Consider the following 16,072-nt stretch of genomic DNA (forward strand, 5'->3'; position numbering starts at 1 on the left):
TGGGACATCTAGTCATTTTAATGTAGAACCCTCTCTCTGGGCATGCGTGTCATAACCCCAGTTCTATTTTGGGTCTCAGGTACTCATGTGTGTGCACTTCCCACCAGCCAGCTGGTCTTCAGGTCTCTGCCATACATATCTGGGCCACTCTTTGGTCGCTTGCATGCACTTTGGGCACTCAGTGCTTAAAAGGTTTGCCATAACTGGTCAAGGCCATCTAATGATTAAAACACAACATTGTTAATATTGAAACTAGATTAGTATGTACCCTCATTTTATAGCTGGGATCTCACAGTCACATTGAGGGGAAGTTACTATGTACCATTTATACAGAAAGTCCCAGCAGACACAATGTGAGGTGTTAATTCCATTCAGGATTATCCATTGCTGATACAGTCTATTAGTTCAAAGCCTAGCAGCTTTTTTATGGGGTTATTTATATGTCTTCCTTTGACTGGGCATTTAGCAGCCCATTTGGCTTTTCATTGGAAATTGATCTTAAAGTTGTTGGTTAGATGTTGTGCATAACAGAACGCAAGTTCCATTTTCTATCCTCATGCTGTGAATACTGAATTAATATTTTGACATGTAACAACCAATCTTACTTTTCCACAGGTTACAAAACAAAGCAAGTAAACTGGGATAAATTTCATGTGAAGTCAAGATTAGCATGAAATCAAGTTTACTAAAAACAATATTTCTGACAAAAAGTTCTTCTTAACTCCAACAAGAAAATTATTGATCTTACTTAAATGGTTATATAAAATTTCTTAAACTAATCACATAATAAATTTATATAAATTCTTCAGATTATTTAAATGATTGTTTAATAATGTATCATAAACAAACTCATTGCCACATTCAACATCTCTGTTTTCTGTCATGCATTGGTAAACTGGTTTCACAAAATAGTTAAAATAGAAAAAATAGATGTCAAGATTTGATATCAGATGATTATATATTTATATAACTATAAAACATTTGAACATCTACTTATGCATGTAGAATTTACTTTCTGCACTTATTGTTCCTATGCTATCATACATAAAGACCTTCAAGCTTCACTGAAATATGTTTATCCTGATTTAGCTTCAAGGAGATTTATTTTCTGCAAATGTGTGTGATATGTAATTTTTATCCTACACCCACCCCCCCACCCCCACCCACATGATTTTAAGCAGCAGTAGTTTTTGCTGTTTTGTCTTTGTCTTTATTTCTTCTTAACATAATAACATTTGGAGGGCCAACACTGCTTTGATTTTTGGTTTTGCTTATCTAATAAGAAAACAAATGTACCTGAACTGTTTTTGGTTATGCCACTTCCCAGAAAATGCTGCTGTTCCATTGCCTTTAGAGACAATCTGTAAGAAATTATGAAAATGATTAATTAAATTAACAGACAGTGAAATAACCTTTGCAAGTGTTTCTCAAATATTTTAAAGAACTAATTTACCTTCTAGTGCTTTAAAAATAGAGCTTATATTTCAATTTTTAAATCTACCATAGGGCATACAAATATTATTTAGTCAGAAGTTAAAACTAAACAGCTCAATATTTTAATTTTAATATTATATGTAGAAAATATAAGAAATTGTTGGAACAACTGAACAAGTCTGTAGAAAAAGAAAGAAACTATTCCTTTAGAAATTAGAAATATTCAAAGTTAAAATAAAGCTTAAGAAAAGGTAAATAAATACCCTTTGTATTTGTTATCTTCTACTGCAATGTAATTGTAAGTTTCTATGGCAAGTAGATATGACTATATCAGAATTCTTTTGTTACTTTTTAAAAAGTGCCAATTATGTAGTATATGCAATTCTTCATTAGGTATTTTTTAAGGATATGTAGCTTTTTTAGTAGTAGAAGTCAATATCAATTATAGAGATTAATTTAAACCCCTCTACTGATTCTTAATCTCCTCTTTTCTATCATGCCTCAAAATCCTTGAATTTAGCTTTTCCAGAAAGGGGTCTTATTTGCTACATGATATATTACCTTTGAAATTCTTTGGAAGTATTCCCATAAATACTACACACACAAAATATATTTCAAAAATTAACAAAAAGGTTTATTGGGCATTTGTGTTTGTACAACAGGCTGCATGAATTTTTCATCCAGCACTACAAACTATATTGCTATATAAATACTCTGACTAAATCTAAGCAAAATCTATTAAATAATTTTCCATTTCTAAAGTCAGTATTACAGTGGGGTATTAACCTTTAAGGAGGCGAAGCACGTGCTTAGGGCATCTGGCCCAAAGGGACCACCACAAAATTGAGAAAGAAAGAAAAAACCAGTATATATAACAGTATATACAAAGGAGGCGGCAGTATATACAAAGGAGGCTGCCCCGAGTCTTCGGACAGGGGCGGCATACAAATCTAATAAATTATTATTATTATTGTTGTTGTTGTTGTTGTTATTGTTATTATTATTATTAAGATTTGTCTGTGTTTAGGGCACCAGTGAGCCTTAATCCACCACGGGGTACATGCAAGAAACTCAAGGTAAAAAGCAAACTTCCCTGTTTCTAATCAATTGGGTATTTAGAAGTTATGAGTAGTCTAGGCACCTATCTGAAATTCCAGTTCAACTACTGGCATGCTTTTCAGCAAAATAGAGTTTAAATTGGCTGTGACTTTAAATTTGGTTCCCTAGAGTAGATTTGGAGAAAGCAGAAGTATAGAAGAAAGGCTACAGTCCTCAGATCATATTAGAACAAAATGCAAGAATATTCAGCCTTCTTCATTTAATCTTCATTTTGGATAATGACCACAATTTTATATGAACATCCTTCTTTTCACATAACCTGAAATCAAGTGGTTTGGTATCTGCCACCACTACTAAACTGCAAGGAACATGTTAGCAATTACTTGAGGTAACAGCATTGACAGCAATAGCCCAAAATAGCTTGGCACTTCCATGATTAATTTTATTGAAAAGTTTTTTCAAACTTATGTGTACACTTATAAGAATGTATCCTGCTTAACTGAACAAATACAACTTAAGAAGATGATAAAACTTCACAAGGCTCAGCTCTGCTTTAACAATGAGAAAACAGAATGAGCGTTGACTCACCTGATACGCTCTTTCTCATGGTTGAGGAGTTGACAGTCAGGATGGGTTGTACTCGCTCATCAGAGGCGTGTCAGAGTCAGAGAAGTATAAAAATGCTGGACCCGCCCATAGGCCCAGTTTTGATGATGCAACTGAAAACATTGACTCAGAGTGGCTTAAACTTAAACTTCTAAAGATTCAAAAAGGGTAAAAACCTGAACTACCCTGTTTCCCCGATAGTAAGACACCCCCGATTGTAAGACGTATCGGGGGTTTCAGGGGGGTCGGCTAATATAAGCCATACCCCAAAAGTAAGACATATGTCTTACTTTCGGGGAAACACAGGGGTATTGCCGGGGGGAGAGCCCGATGACGTCGCTTCCAAGCTCCCCGCGTGCCCCTCGCCTTCACCTCGCCGTGGCGCCACCGCCTCTTCCCTGGCTTGGCAAAGCGAAGGATGGCGCTGGTCCGAAGCGAGCTGAGCGGGCGGCGGCTTGCAGCGAAAGCGCTCATCCCAGCAACCGAGTCCTGCCGAGGCTCGGCTGCAAGCGGCCAGCGAGGCCGACCAGCTCCGAGGCGAGCGGCCGGAGCTGCGCCCTCCTTCGCCCGCCTCCTTTCCAGCAGGCAGGTGGGGCTGCCCAACTGCGCAGAGCGGCTCCTCCCCTCCAGACACACGCTTCCCCGACACGCGTCTGTGGCTCCACGCGTGCACGCCGCTTGGAGCCCTGAGGTTGAACTTGGAAAAGGGCTCACGAGGCTCCTGTCCCGCGGCTGCCCTTCTGGACTCTGGGGAGATGCCTTCGGGAACGCGACCCTTTCAATTTTTTTCCAATGTAAGACATACCCCGAAAGTAAGACGTAGTGGGGCTTTGGGGGGTAAAAAGAAAGTAAGACACTGTCTTACTTTCGGGGAAACACGGTATATACAGGAACTATCATCGCTTAATGTTGAGTGGGGGTTAAGCGAACATGCTGGAAAAACAGGAAACAGGTAATGGATAGAATAGGGAGAGACCTGACTGTCGACTCCTCAACCAAGAGAAAGAGCGTATCAGGTGATTCAATGCTCATTCTCCTTGGAGGGAGGAGTCGACAGTCAGGATGGGACATATTAAAATTATTGTCCTGAGGGAGGGATGACCCCACATGTTCCACTACTCATTGTAGGACCCTCTGACTAAAGGCCGCTTGAGCCGAAGCGAATTTGTCAATTCTATAATGGCGAATAAATGGAGTGAGGGAGGTCCAGGTAGGTGCCCTGCATAGTTCCTCCAAGGGGCATTGAGTGGCCCAGGCCGCTGATGCGGCTGCACTCCTAGTGGAGTGGGCGGTGATATCCAGAGGTCTCTGGATGCCTTCCACAACATAGGCCTTGGCAATGGTCCCACAGATCCATCGTCCAATGGTGGAGGAGGATGTTTTGAGCCCGATTTTTTGAGGTGAGAAGAAAATGAACAGAGCCTCAGTTTGTCTGATGGGCTGTGTTTGTTTCGAGTAGATACAGAGGGCTCTCCTCACGTCGAGTGTGTGCCATCGGTGTTCTGAAGGGTGAGATGGCCGAGAATAAAAGGTCGGTAAGATGATGTCCTGGCTTCTATGGAAGACGGAATTGATCTTAGGAATAAATGATGGATCAAGATGGAGAACTACCTTGTCTTGGTGGAAACAGCATAGCTCCTCCCTGACCGAAAGGTCTGCCCGTTCGGAGATTCATTTGACTGTTGTAATACCTATTAGGAACGTTACCTTTTTAAAAATTTATTTATTAATAGAGTTGAAAGGGACCGTTAGGTCATCGAGTCCAACCCCCTGCCTGAGCAGGAAACCCTACAGCACCCCAGCCAAATGGAAGTCCAATCTCCTCTTGAAGGTGTCCAGAGTTGGGGAGTTCACCACCTCCCCTGGCAGGCAGTTCCATTGGTTGATCGCTCTGACCGTCAGGAAGTTCTTCCTTATTTCCAGGTTGAATCTCTCCTTGGTCAGCTTCCAATCATTGTTCCTCGTCCGGCCCTCTGGTGCCCTGGGGAATAAAGAGACCCCCTCCTCACCGTGGCAACCCCTCAAGTATCTGTAAACTGCTATCATGTCCCCTCTAGACCTTCTTTTTTCTAGGCTGTCCATGCCCAGTTCTCTCAATCTCTCTTCGTAAGTCTTGGTTTCGAGTCCCCTAATCATTTTGGTTGCTCTTTTTTGCACCTTCTCCAGAGTTTCGATGTCTTTTTTGTAGTGAGGTGACCAGAATTGGATGCAGTACTCCAGGTGGGGTCTGACCAGGGCATAGTAGAGTGGTATTAGTACTTCCCTGGTCTTGGAGCGTATTCCTCTGTTGATGCAGCTTAGGATTGAGTTGGCTTTTTTGGCTGCTGCTGCACATTGCTGACTCATGTTTAGTTGATTGTCCACCAAGACTCCAAGATCTCTTTCGCAGTCACTACTGCTGAGTGGGGTATCTCCCAGGCTGTATGTATGTCTAGGGTTCTTTTTGCCGAAGTGGAGGACTCTGCATTTGTTGGTGTTGAACCTCATTTTGTTGGTATGGGCCCACTGTGATAGTCTGTCTAGGTCTTCTTGTACTCTGAGCCTGTCCTCAAGGGTGTTGGCTACCCCCGCCAGCTTGGTGTCATCTGCAAATTTTATTAGTTCCCCTTTTATTCCCTCGTCCAGGTCGTTGATGAAGATGTTAAAGAGTACAGGACCCAGGACAGAGCCCTGTGGTACTCCACTGTACTTTTTTCCATGTGGATTTGGTGCCATTGAGGACAACTCGTTGGGTGCGGTTGGTCAGCCAACTGTTTATCCATCTACATGTGTAGTAATCTACTCCATTTTTTTCTAGTTTGTGGATTAGGAGATTGTGGTTGACTTTATCGAAAGCCTTACTGAAGTCCAAGTATATGAGGTCCACTGAGTTGCGTTGGTCAACTGACTTGGTTATGGTGTTGAAAAATGATATGAGATTGGTTTGGCATGATTTGTTTCTGATGAATCCGTGCTGGCTATTGGATATGATCTTGTTTGTTTCTAGGAAGTGGGTAAGTTGTTTTTTGATTATTTTCTCCAGTATTTTTCCAGGTATAGAGGTCAGACTGATTGGTCTGTAGTTACCTGGGTCGGTCTTTTTGCCTTTTTTGTGGATGGGGACTACGTCAGCTCGCTTCCAGTCTTCCGGTAGGTCTCCAGTGATCCAGGATATTTGGTAGATGAGGAGGAGTGGTTCCGCTATGGTGTCTGCCAATTCTTTTAGGACTTTGGGGTGAAGTCCGTCTGGCCCTGGTGATTTGTATTCGTTGAGTTCCCTCAGGTAGTCCCTCACTGTGCTTTTGTCTATGTTGAGTTCGGTTCTGGGGCAGTTTGTTGCAGTTAAATTGCAGATTGGTTGGAGGGAGGTTCCCTTTTGTGTGAAGACTGTTGCAAAGTAGGCGTTGAGTAGCTGTGCTTGGTTATTGCTGTCTGTGATTTCTCTACCCTCTTCGTTTTTTAGTGTGACGATTGTTTCTTTGATTTTCTTCTTATTGTTGATGTGTTGGAAGAATCTTTTTTTGTTGTCTTTGACTTCCGCTGCAAGGTGTTGTTCATATTCTGCCTTTGCTGTTTTTATTTTTTGTTTGCAGGAACTGGCTGTTTGCTAATATTCCGCTTTGGTTATGAGTCCTTCTTTCCATTGTTTGTACTTAGCTTTTTTTCCTTTTATGTCATCTGCGAGGGCTTTGTTTAGCCATGCAGGTTTAGTTTTGGTTTTCCTGTTTTTCCTTTTCATAGGAATTGCGTTGTTTTGGGCGTCTATGATGCTGTTTTTTTAGGATCACCCAGGCTTCCTGAGTGGTTTTTCCTTCTAAGAGTTCGTTCCAGGGGCATTGTTCAAGGTTCGCTCTGAGCTTGTTAAAGTCCGCTTTTCTGAAGTCTGGGACTGTAGTGGTGTTGGGTATAGTAGCTAGTGATTGCACTATGTTGAATTTGAGGATGACGTGGTTGCTCTCTCCCAGTTTCCCTTCTTCTTCTGTTCCCTCTATTGTTTCTTCCCTGTTTGTTAGTATTAGGTCTAATATAGCATTCCCTCTGGTTCCTGTTTCAACTTTTTGGGTTAGAAAGTTGTCAGCTAGACTGGAAAGAAATTTGGCAGACTTTCCGCTTGGTGCTGAGTTAGTTTTCCAGTTGATGTCTGGGTAGTTGAAGTCCCCCATTATTGTCGTGCTGTGTTTGTTGCATATGTCTGTTAGTTGGCATGTGAAGAGGTCGTCCATTGTGTCTGTTTGATTGGGTGGTCTGTAGTATACTCCAATTGTGGTGTTGCTCTTTTTTTCTTTTATGTTGACCCATGTGATTTCTAGGGGGTTATCATCTTTGGTTGGATGTAGTTCTGTGGCAGTGTAGTGGTCTTTGATGTACAGTGATCTCTCGGTTAGCGCGGGGGTTACGTTCCAAGACCTCCCGCGCTAACCGATTTCCGCGTTATATTGGATGCGGAAGTAAAACCACCATCTGCGCATGTGCGCCATTTTTTTCATGGCCGCACATGCGCAGATGGTGGAGTTTGCGTGTGGGCGGCGGGGAAGACCAAGGGAAGATTCCTTCAGCCGCCCAACAGCTGATCTGCTCCGCAGCGCGGAAGCAGCGAGGAGCCGAAGATGGGGTAAAGGCAAAGGGGAAACCCCATCTTCGGCTCCTCGCTGCTGCCGCGCTGCGGAGCGGATCAGGTGTTGGGCGGCTGAAGGAACCTTCCCTTGGTCTTCCCGCTTGCCGCTTGCCAGTCCACACACGCCCCCCTGGATGAGCCGGCCACAGGGGCGAGGGGTGGGGATGAAGGGGCAGGACTTCCCGGGCGGAAGGCGTGCTCGGCTCTGCCGCTCCAGCCGCTTTCGGCCGAGCCTCCCCGGCCAAGCAGCCAGGGAAGTCGAGCCAGGCGTGGCGGCGGCAGCGCTGCTTCTCCGGTCGCCCGGTCCTCTCCTGCCTCCTGCGCCGATGTTCCCCGCTGCGACGGAAGGCAGTCGCTTGGCTAGGGAGGCTCGGCCGAAAGGGGCTGGAGCGGCAGAGCCGAGCACGCCTTCCGCCCGGGAAGTCCTGCCCCTTCATCCCCACCCCTCGCCCCTGTGGTCGGCGGGGATGAAAGGGCAGGACTCCCTGGGTGGAAGGCGTGCTCGGCTCTGCCGCTCCAGCCGCTTTCGGCCGAGCCTCCCTAGCCAAGCGACTGCCTTCCGTCGCAGCGGGGAACATCGGCGCAGGAGGCAGGAGAGGACCGGGCGACCGGAGAAGCAGCGCTGCCGCCGCCACGCCTGGCTCGACTTCCCTGGCTGCTTGGCCGGGGAGGCTCGGCCGAAAGCGGCTGGAGCGGCAGAACCGAGCACGCCTTCCACCCAGGGAGTCCTGCCCTTTCATCCCCGCCGACCACAGGGGCGAGGGGTGGGGATGAAGGGGCAGGACTTCCCGGGCGGAAGGCGTGCTCGGCTCTGTCAGTCGTAGCGCTGGCTGTCAACTTTTCTTTTTAGCACTGGGGAGGCAAGTCAGCTCCTGCCCAGTTTTAAAAAGAAAAGTTGACAGCCAGCGATTGTTCCGCTGCCGCCAGCATGGCCTGGCTGGCAGCGGAAGATGTAACGGAGCCCACGGGGGATTCGCCTTCCTCCCACCCGCAGCCGAGACTGATTGTGGGCTCCTTCGCAACCTCGGAGAGCTTCCGGGGCATGAAAGCTCACGAAAACCAGGAAGCTCTCCGAGGTTGCGAAGGAGCCCACGATCAGTCGGCTGCCGGCGGGAGGAAAGCGAATGCCACGGGGCTGGGCTCGGCTCCCCCCTCGGCTCCCCCCCTTACCAGCCCCGCCGCGGAAGGCTCCATTCTGTTCCCTGCCGGCCCGATTGAGCGGCCGGCGGTCTCCATTCAGGGAACAGAATAAAAAAAAATTTATTTTTTAATATTTTATTTTTTTAAATAATATTTTTTGAAAAACCGCGTTGCAGCGTTTCGCGCTAATCGAGAACGCGCAAGTCGAGGGACCACTGTATAGTGCAACACCTCCTCCTTTCTTGTTTGACCTGTTCTTCTTGAAGAGGTTGTAACCCATTATCTGTGTGTTCCAGGCGTGTGTTTCATCCCACCAGGTTTCTGTGATTCCAATTAGATCATATTGGCCCTCGTGTATTAATAATTCCAGTTCGTCCTGTTTGTTTCCCAAGCTTTGTGCGTTCGTGTACAGGCATTTTAGATGTTTGTGTTTGTTTGCAGGTAGAAATTTTTTAATCTCAGGTTTGTTTGTAGGCTTGTCCCGTTCCCCTTCCTTGTTTTGTTCAGTGTTTTGTCGTATAGTTTGGTCACCCTCCCCTCTCAGAGCTAGTTTAAAGCCCTCCTGATGAGTTGGGCTAGTCGGTTGCCTAGGAGGTTCTTCCCCGCTCTAGTGAGGTGTAGCCCGTCGCTTGCTAGAAGCCCTTCTTGGAGATAGTGCAGGCCATGGTCGAGGAAGCCGAAGTTCTTATGGCGACACCATCCTTTAAGCCAGTGATTTATCTGCGGGATTTTGCGTTCTCTGGCGGGGTGTCGTCCTCTAGTGGGGAGGATGGAGGAAAAAACAACCTGAGCACCTGTTTTTCTGATTGTGTTGCCCAAGTGGTCATAGTCTTTCATAATTTGGTTCATGTCTTTCCCTGTGTCGTTGATTCCCGCAGGAATCACCAATAGTTGGTAGTAGTCCGTGGGTTTGAGTATTTTGGTGAGGTTTTCAGTTATGTCAGAGATTTTAGCTCCAGGGAGGCAGCACACCTCTCTAGATTGGTTGTCTGGTCTGCAGATGGGAGGCTCAGTTCCCCTGAGGATTGAGTCTCCAATTACCAGTACTCTCCTTTTTTTTTTGGCTGGCTTGGGGTGAGGGAGGTTAGCTTCTGTTGTTGAGGCTTTTGGTGGAGTTGTGTTGTGCTTGGTTCTTGGTGGTTCTTTGTCAGATGTTTGCAGGTTTTCTTGTTCCGAGAGTACACTGAATATTTGTTGCTTGTAGGCAGTGGGGTTGGGAGGAGGAGGGTTGGAGTTGGTGGAGGCTTGTTTTTTCGTCTTAGGGTGATGTGTCAGGTGCATGACCCCCTCATGAGTCAGACCATGAATACCATGTCAGGTGCATGACCCCCTCATGAGTCAGACCCTGCACTACTTGAGTCAGGTCCATGGCTGTCATGGTGGCCATGAACTCCTGCACTAGCCCAGAGGTTTCGCCGAGCAATGGTAGGTTAAAGTCCCCCAAGACAATAAGTCTGGGGAACCCCACCGCCAGCCCAGCTACCTCCTCGAGCAGCACAGACAGGGCTGTTGACACACAGGTGGGAGGCAGGTACATAAGCAACAAGCCCACCTGAACCCCTAAGTCCAACTTCACCAGGAAGGACTCAAAACCTGCCATCTCTGGAGCAATGAGTCTACGCAGGCAAAGGCTCTCCCTGGCTGTAATAGCCACTCCTCCCCCCTTACTTGGGGTCGAGGCTAATGTCATACCTGAAACCCGGCTGGGCAAATTTCAGAGAGAGAAACTCCTCCTTCTGGGGCCAGCTAGGTTTCAGTCACACATGCCAGGTAGGCCTCTTCATCCAGGATAAAACCCCGGTTGAGGAGAACTTTATTTACCATCGACCTGGCATTGAGTAGCAGTAACCTGAGCCCAGGGCCACAATTACACTCGTCACCAGTACCCTGGGTTGAGCTCATGGAGCCGGAAGAAGGGATCATTATTAACATCGAGCCCTCCTTCCCCTGGGATGGCTAGCTCCATGGCTCCCGCCATATCTGCCTCTCCCCAGCAAGACTGGAATATTCTGACCCTCTGTCACCCAAGATAGGTGCCCCCTCCCCTCCTGCCTCTCCAACATCAGGTGTGCCAAGTATTTCATTCATACTGTATCCATTCACCTCATCCATACCTCTTCTTCTGCGGTCTAGTGCAGCTCAGATGTCAAACAGCAGATGATAGGCAACTTGGATGGCTCGGGTAGCAAACAGAAGATGACTTGGGCGGCAGATGACAGGCGGCTCAATCTGTAATGGCAGCTGCCATTTTCTGAGCCCCAGCTGATCCCAGCTGATCGGCTGGCCAGTTCTCCGATGTCTCCAAAGTTTTCTCAGAAGCAAGCAACCAAGTCCTCTGAGGCAGAGACTTCTCCCCTCTCCGATGGTACAAAGAACGAGCTGCTGCATGTGCTAACAGTCTCTATGCAGCGATGTTACCCCCATAAGCGGACCTCTCCCTCCTTCCCGCTGTCCCACCGCAACCGGATTTGGCCCAGATGTCCAAGAGGTGCTGAATGGCCTGTTGCATTGGAGCGATTTTGGAGGGTTTTCTGGAAACAGAACAGGCAATAAAGAAGGGGGGAGGGGGAGAGAGGAATTCCAGGTGAAGGCCTGATATAACTGTATTGAGGACCCAGGGATCTGAGGAGGTGGAGGCCCATTGGGAGGCAAATTTCACCAGGCGGCCACTAATGGGGATTTGAAGACCAGTCAGGGTAAGGAAGATCACCACCTACCTCTTCAACCCTGGCAGCTTGTGGAAGAGCCTCGAAAGGATCGCGTGGCCCCTCTGCCTCTTGAGTTCTTGTCCTGGAAATTGTGAGACTTGTAATTGGACTTTTGGGGACCCTTATAGTAGGAGAACGGTTGATCAGTTTGGCGAAAGGGCCAGCGAAAATAAGGAGAGAGGCGTTGAGTGGATTTATTTTGGCTTGCAGGTAAGATATTCTTCTTGTCCTTTTAGTCAATGAGAAAGGGCTTGAGGACATCACCAAAGAGACTCTTGCCCTTATTATTATTTATTTATTATTATTATTTATTAGATTTGTATGCCGCCCCTCTCCGAAGACTCTGCCTTATATTCTGCTGAAGTGAATCACCACTTATGTTTGATGTCAACTTGCCATTTCTTGAGCCGGGTCATTCTCCTGGCCACTACTGTGGAGGCCATGGTTTTGTCCACGAATCTGGAGGTGTAAAGAGTAGTGTCAGAGGAGCAGTTGACAAGTGGTGAATAATTTGTTCAGGGTTTGCTGAACTGAGATGTTAGAGGCTGGAATTTGTTCTTGTAGCTTTCTGATATAGATAAGCATGGTTCGAGCAAAAAAGGAGGAGGTGGAAGCTCCCTTAATTGCCCAAGCAACGGATTGATGACTTTTTTGCAGGAGCTGATCGACCTTCCGGTCCTCAGCCTTTAGGAGTTCTTCCTCCTTTCCTGGAAGGTTCTCTGAAGAATGTAAGGCTAGGTCTCGGGTGTCCACTGCGGGAGGGTCTAGAAAGGAGGCGAGCTCCGAGGCCACATTGAATAATTTCTTCTCCAAGCCAGAGGGAGCTGTGCCTGCAGCAGAGTTTAGGCATTGCTTTGTGATGGTCTCAACAAAGAGGGGAGGAGCTGGAACCACATCTTGTTCCTTGGTGTAAGATTTCCACAGGGTTTCCAACTGGGAGGTGGAAGGTTGAACTTGAGCAGGAGGAGCAGGGAGCCCAGCAGCCATTCGGGCCTTCAATAATATAGTGGAGAAAAAGTCAGCTGGAAACAAGGCTGCTGACATAGATAGGGCGGGATTGATTCCTTCGTCATCACCTGTGTGACCCACCTCTGGAGGTTCCTTGTCTGAGGAGTCTGATTCCGCATCCGAAGAATCAGACCAGGAATCCTGAATAGGTCTGAGGATGGAGGAAGAGTGCAGAAGGGAAGCTGCTGGGAGAGCCGGCACTGGTTTAAGAGGGACGACTGTGGCTAGGGTGCTAAACTTGGAATCAACATTGCATTGGACCGCTGATTCAATCCACATCTGGATGGATGAGGGATCGAATTGTGTAATCTGTTGAGAAGGCCCTGGTGAGGGGGCTGGAAAGGTTGGAGGAACAATCTGGATTGTGGGTGAGAGAGGAACTGGTGGTCTAGGTGCACCAGTGCTCAGGTTCTAATTAGGCATCCCTGCTGGGACCCAAATGCTAGCTGCAATAGGATTAGCTTTTGAATGTGTGGATGGAGATGAGGCAGATTCACATCCGGAGAAGGAGAAAGGGCTCTGGCCGCTCTTTCATGAATCTTCTATAGGGCTCAGTCCCTACGTTTCAATGCTCTGGTAGGTGAGGAAGGGGTCTCCCTGGACTCAGAAATAACTGAGATAGAATCAGGATCTTCCTGTTGGTGCCTAATGGTTTTCTTGGTTCTTTCCCCCCCTATCTTATCTGGGACAGACATAATGCCAGGGGAAAGGAAAAGAAAGGCTAATTAGGGAAAGAAAACCCCTTGTGAAAAACCTGAAAGAGTTGGAATGCCTGACAGGGCCTTGTTAAGTTATGGTTATAGAACTGCACGCCTGTTAAAAGGGCAGTACAATGGCTGAAAGTAATTCAGAGTAGAGGATCCTTTGATGTTGAAATTGATCTCCTTCTTTATAGTCTGGGCCGTTGCCAGGGATACTGGAACGCTAGGCCTCAATGCCAAATTGGAGGAAAAAGGGGGAGGGGGGCACCCAGGACAATGCAGTCCCCTCCACTTGTATTTATTTTTATTTTATTATTTTATAATATATTTATTTTGTTCTTCTCTCTCTCTCTCTCAAAACTCAGGAAAAAAAGCTGGCTCAGCTTAAAAGGCTAAGGCGGGAAGAATGTGTGACGAAATGGCCCCTTAATGAGCCAATTCGCACCTCCTCGAGGGACCTGGAAGACAGCTAATAGAGCTGTGTCACTCCCGCTGGCTCAGCTCTTATCTGCCCGATCACTGGCAGCTTGCCAGAAGCCGATGCCATGGGAGAGGAGAGATAGAAAAAAGGCCCAAGGAAAACACCACCGAAACAGTAACCAGCTCCGGGGTGAAGTAGTCGCTGTGAGGGCTCGCCTGTCCAAACTAATAAAAGAGGGGGTGTACGAAGGCAAAGAGGACCCTGCTGTAACCAGCAGGGGTCCTTCTCAAGCTTTGGGCTTGCCTTGCGAGAGCTCCAAGGCAGCCCTATCGGCCGAAGGAGAGAGCGGAGCTGGGGGAAGGGGAAGGCCTAGTGCCCTACCCCTCCAGCAGAGGGGCTGAACTGCGGGATCGCAATGCCCCAACTGCTCCCTCAGGACTGGGAATGAAGGTGAAAATCCAATTTTAAAATTTAGAAAAAGACCAATTATCTTACTAATTTATAAAAGGGAAATTCTCAGGAGGTAGAAGTCAATCAGTTAGGATGGTTGTGCTGCCACGAGTGTGTTTCTGTTAAAGCAAGTCAGAAAAACTGGGCCTATGGGCGGCATTTTTATATTTCTCTGACTCAGAGACACCTCTGATGAGCGAGTACAACCCATCCTGACTGTCAACTTCTCCCTCCAAGGAGAATATAGCTTTGAAGTACTATATATTCAAAATGTTATTTCTTGAGCCTTGAACACTAAGTCTCTGCCAAATGCAATGTCTTCCAAAGAGTAAGCAAACATTATCCTTACTGATAAGCAGATACATAAAGTACAGATCTAGCATACTTTCATAGAAAAATTGATCCCACTCTAAAATAAATCAACTTTCCAAATCAGATTGCCTAATTGAGTCATTTGCTCCAAAGCAGATAATTATGTTGGGAACCATCTATCTGCAGAGTGTATACATTTTCCACTTATTGTTCTTGAATCTAATAAGATGGCCAGTCATTGGTCTCGGGTTTCTATAATGACTCATATGATACAGAGAAATAGAGTAGGATTTAAGGATGCAACCTCATTCTAAATACCTTCATGATTTCCACCCAAAAGTGAATATAGATTTCAAGAGATGTAACAGTTAACACCCTTTAAAACACTACTGCCTAACTATCAAGAGGCTGGGTATAATAATTCAATACAATCCTTGTGTTCACAGTACTGTAGATACAAGAAGAATACGGTAATTGTAAATCTGTGTTTATAACTCTTAGCCTGAACACCCACTCCAGGAGGGTAGTGAAGTGAATGGTTTCAAAAGCTGCTGAGAGATCCAGGAGAATCAATGCAATTGAACTCTCTGACTCTCTTCTTTCAAATTAAGGAGACACTATAATATAACATTTTGCCATTATTTCTCAGAATTGCATAGGCTGCTCTGTTTAACATTCAGGGATAAGTCTGGAATGGAAATGTCCCAAGAGAGAAGAATTTATCTATTAAATAGTAATTATTTCAAAAGAAAAAGGATTCAGAATTAAATACAGTGATACCTCGTCTTACGAACTTAATTGGTTCCAGGAGGAGGTTCGTAAGGTGAAAGGTTTGTAAGACAAAACAATGTTTCCCATAGGAAACAATGTAAAACCAATGAATGCATGCAAGCAAAAAGAAATCGCAAAAACAGTGCTCCACTGGGCGCCGCCGCCTGGCTGTCACCTTTTGAAACAGCCGGGTGCTCCTTGGCGTTCTCCTGAACGCCAAACCTGAAAATTTGGCAAAAGTTCGGCTTCAGGAGAACGCCGAGAAGGGCAGCTGCCCAGCTGTCACCTTCTGAAACAGCCGGGGGGCTTTTTCGGGTTCGGCATTCGGGAGAACTCCGAACCCGAAAAGTTCAACAAAAGTTTGGGTTCGGCGTTCAGGTTCGGGAGAACACCGAGAAGCCGCCTGGCTGTTTCGGAAGGTGACAGCCGGGCAGCGGCGCTTCTCGGTGGCCACCCGAACCCGAACTTTTGTCGAACTTCCGGGTTCAGCATTTGTGATGGCGGGTTCATAAGGCGAAAAAAGTTCATTAGAAGAGGCAAAAAATTTCCTAACCCCGGGTTCATATCTCGAAAAGTTTGTATGACGAGGGGTTTGGATCACAAGGTACTACCGTATAACTGTACATACTCGTGGTTTTAAAATATACTTCAAAAATTAAGTTCAGCTTATATACAGACCATAGAACAGGTTTTTTAAAACCTGTCATGACCTTAAAATTTTGCAGTTTCATAAATTAGCAGTTTGCAGTTTTTTATTTGTTGCAGCAGTTAAAAACTTAAAAATTGACTTATTTGCATGTAATGCATGTTTCATGATACTTTGGTTGAAGTTTTGAGACTGCTTTATCTGCCAATGAATTTATGTACG

General features: G+C 46.2%; 1 protein-coding gene across 2 annotated transcripts in view; it reads right to left on the reverse strand.

Annotated features, from left to right (window-relative positions):
• Nucleotides 1–16,072, reverse strand: part of PCDH15 (protocadherin related 15) — a 1,574,801-nt gene that overhangs the window by 961,485 nt on the left and 597,244 nt on the right. For both annotated transcript variants that reach the window (XM_070752283.1, XM_070752284.1), the window contains one exon: nt 1,297–1,361. The gene's annotated coding sequence lies outside the window, so the exon portion shown is untranslated. The remainder of the gene's footprint in view (nt 1–1,296; nt 1,362–16,072) is intronic.

This window comes from Erythrolamprus reginae, chromosome 5, assembly GCF_031021105.1.
Source record: "Erythrolamprus reginae isolate rEryReg1 chromosome 5, rEryReg1.hap1, whole genome shotgun sequence".
NCBI lineage: Eukaryota > Metazoa > Chordata > Lepidosauria > Squamata > Dipsadidae > Erythrolamprus > Erythrolamprus reginae.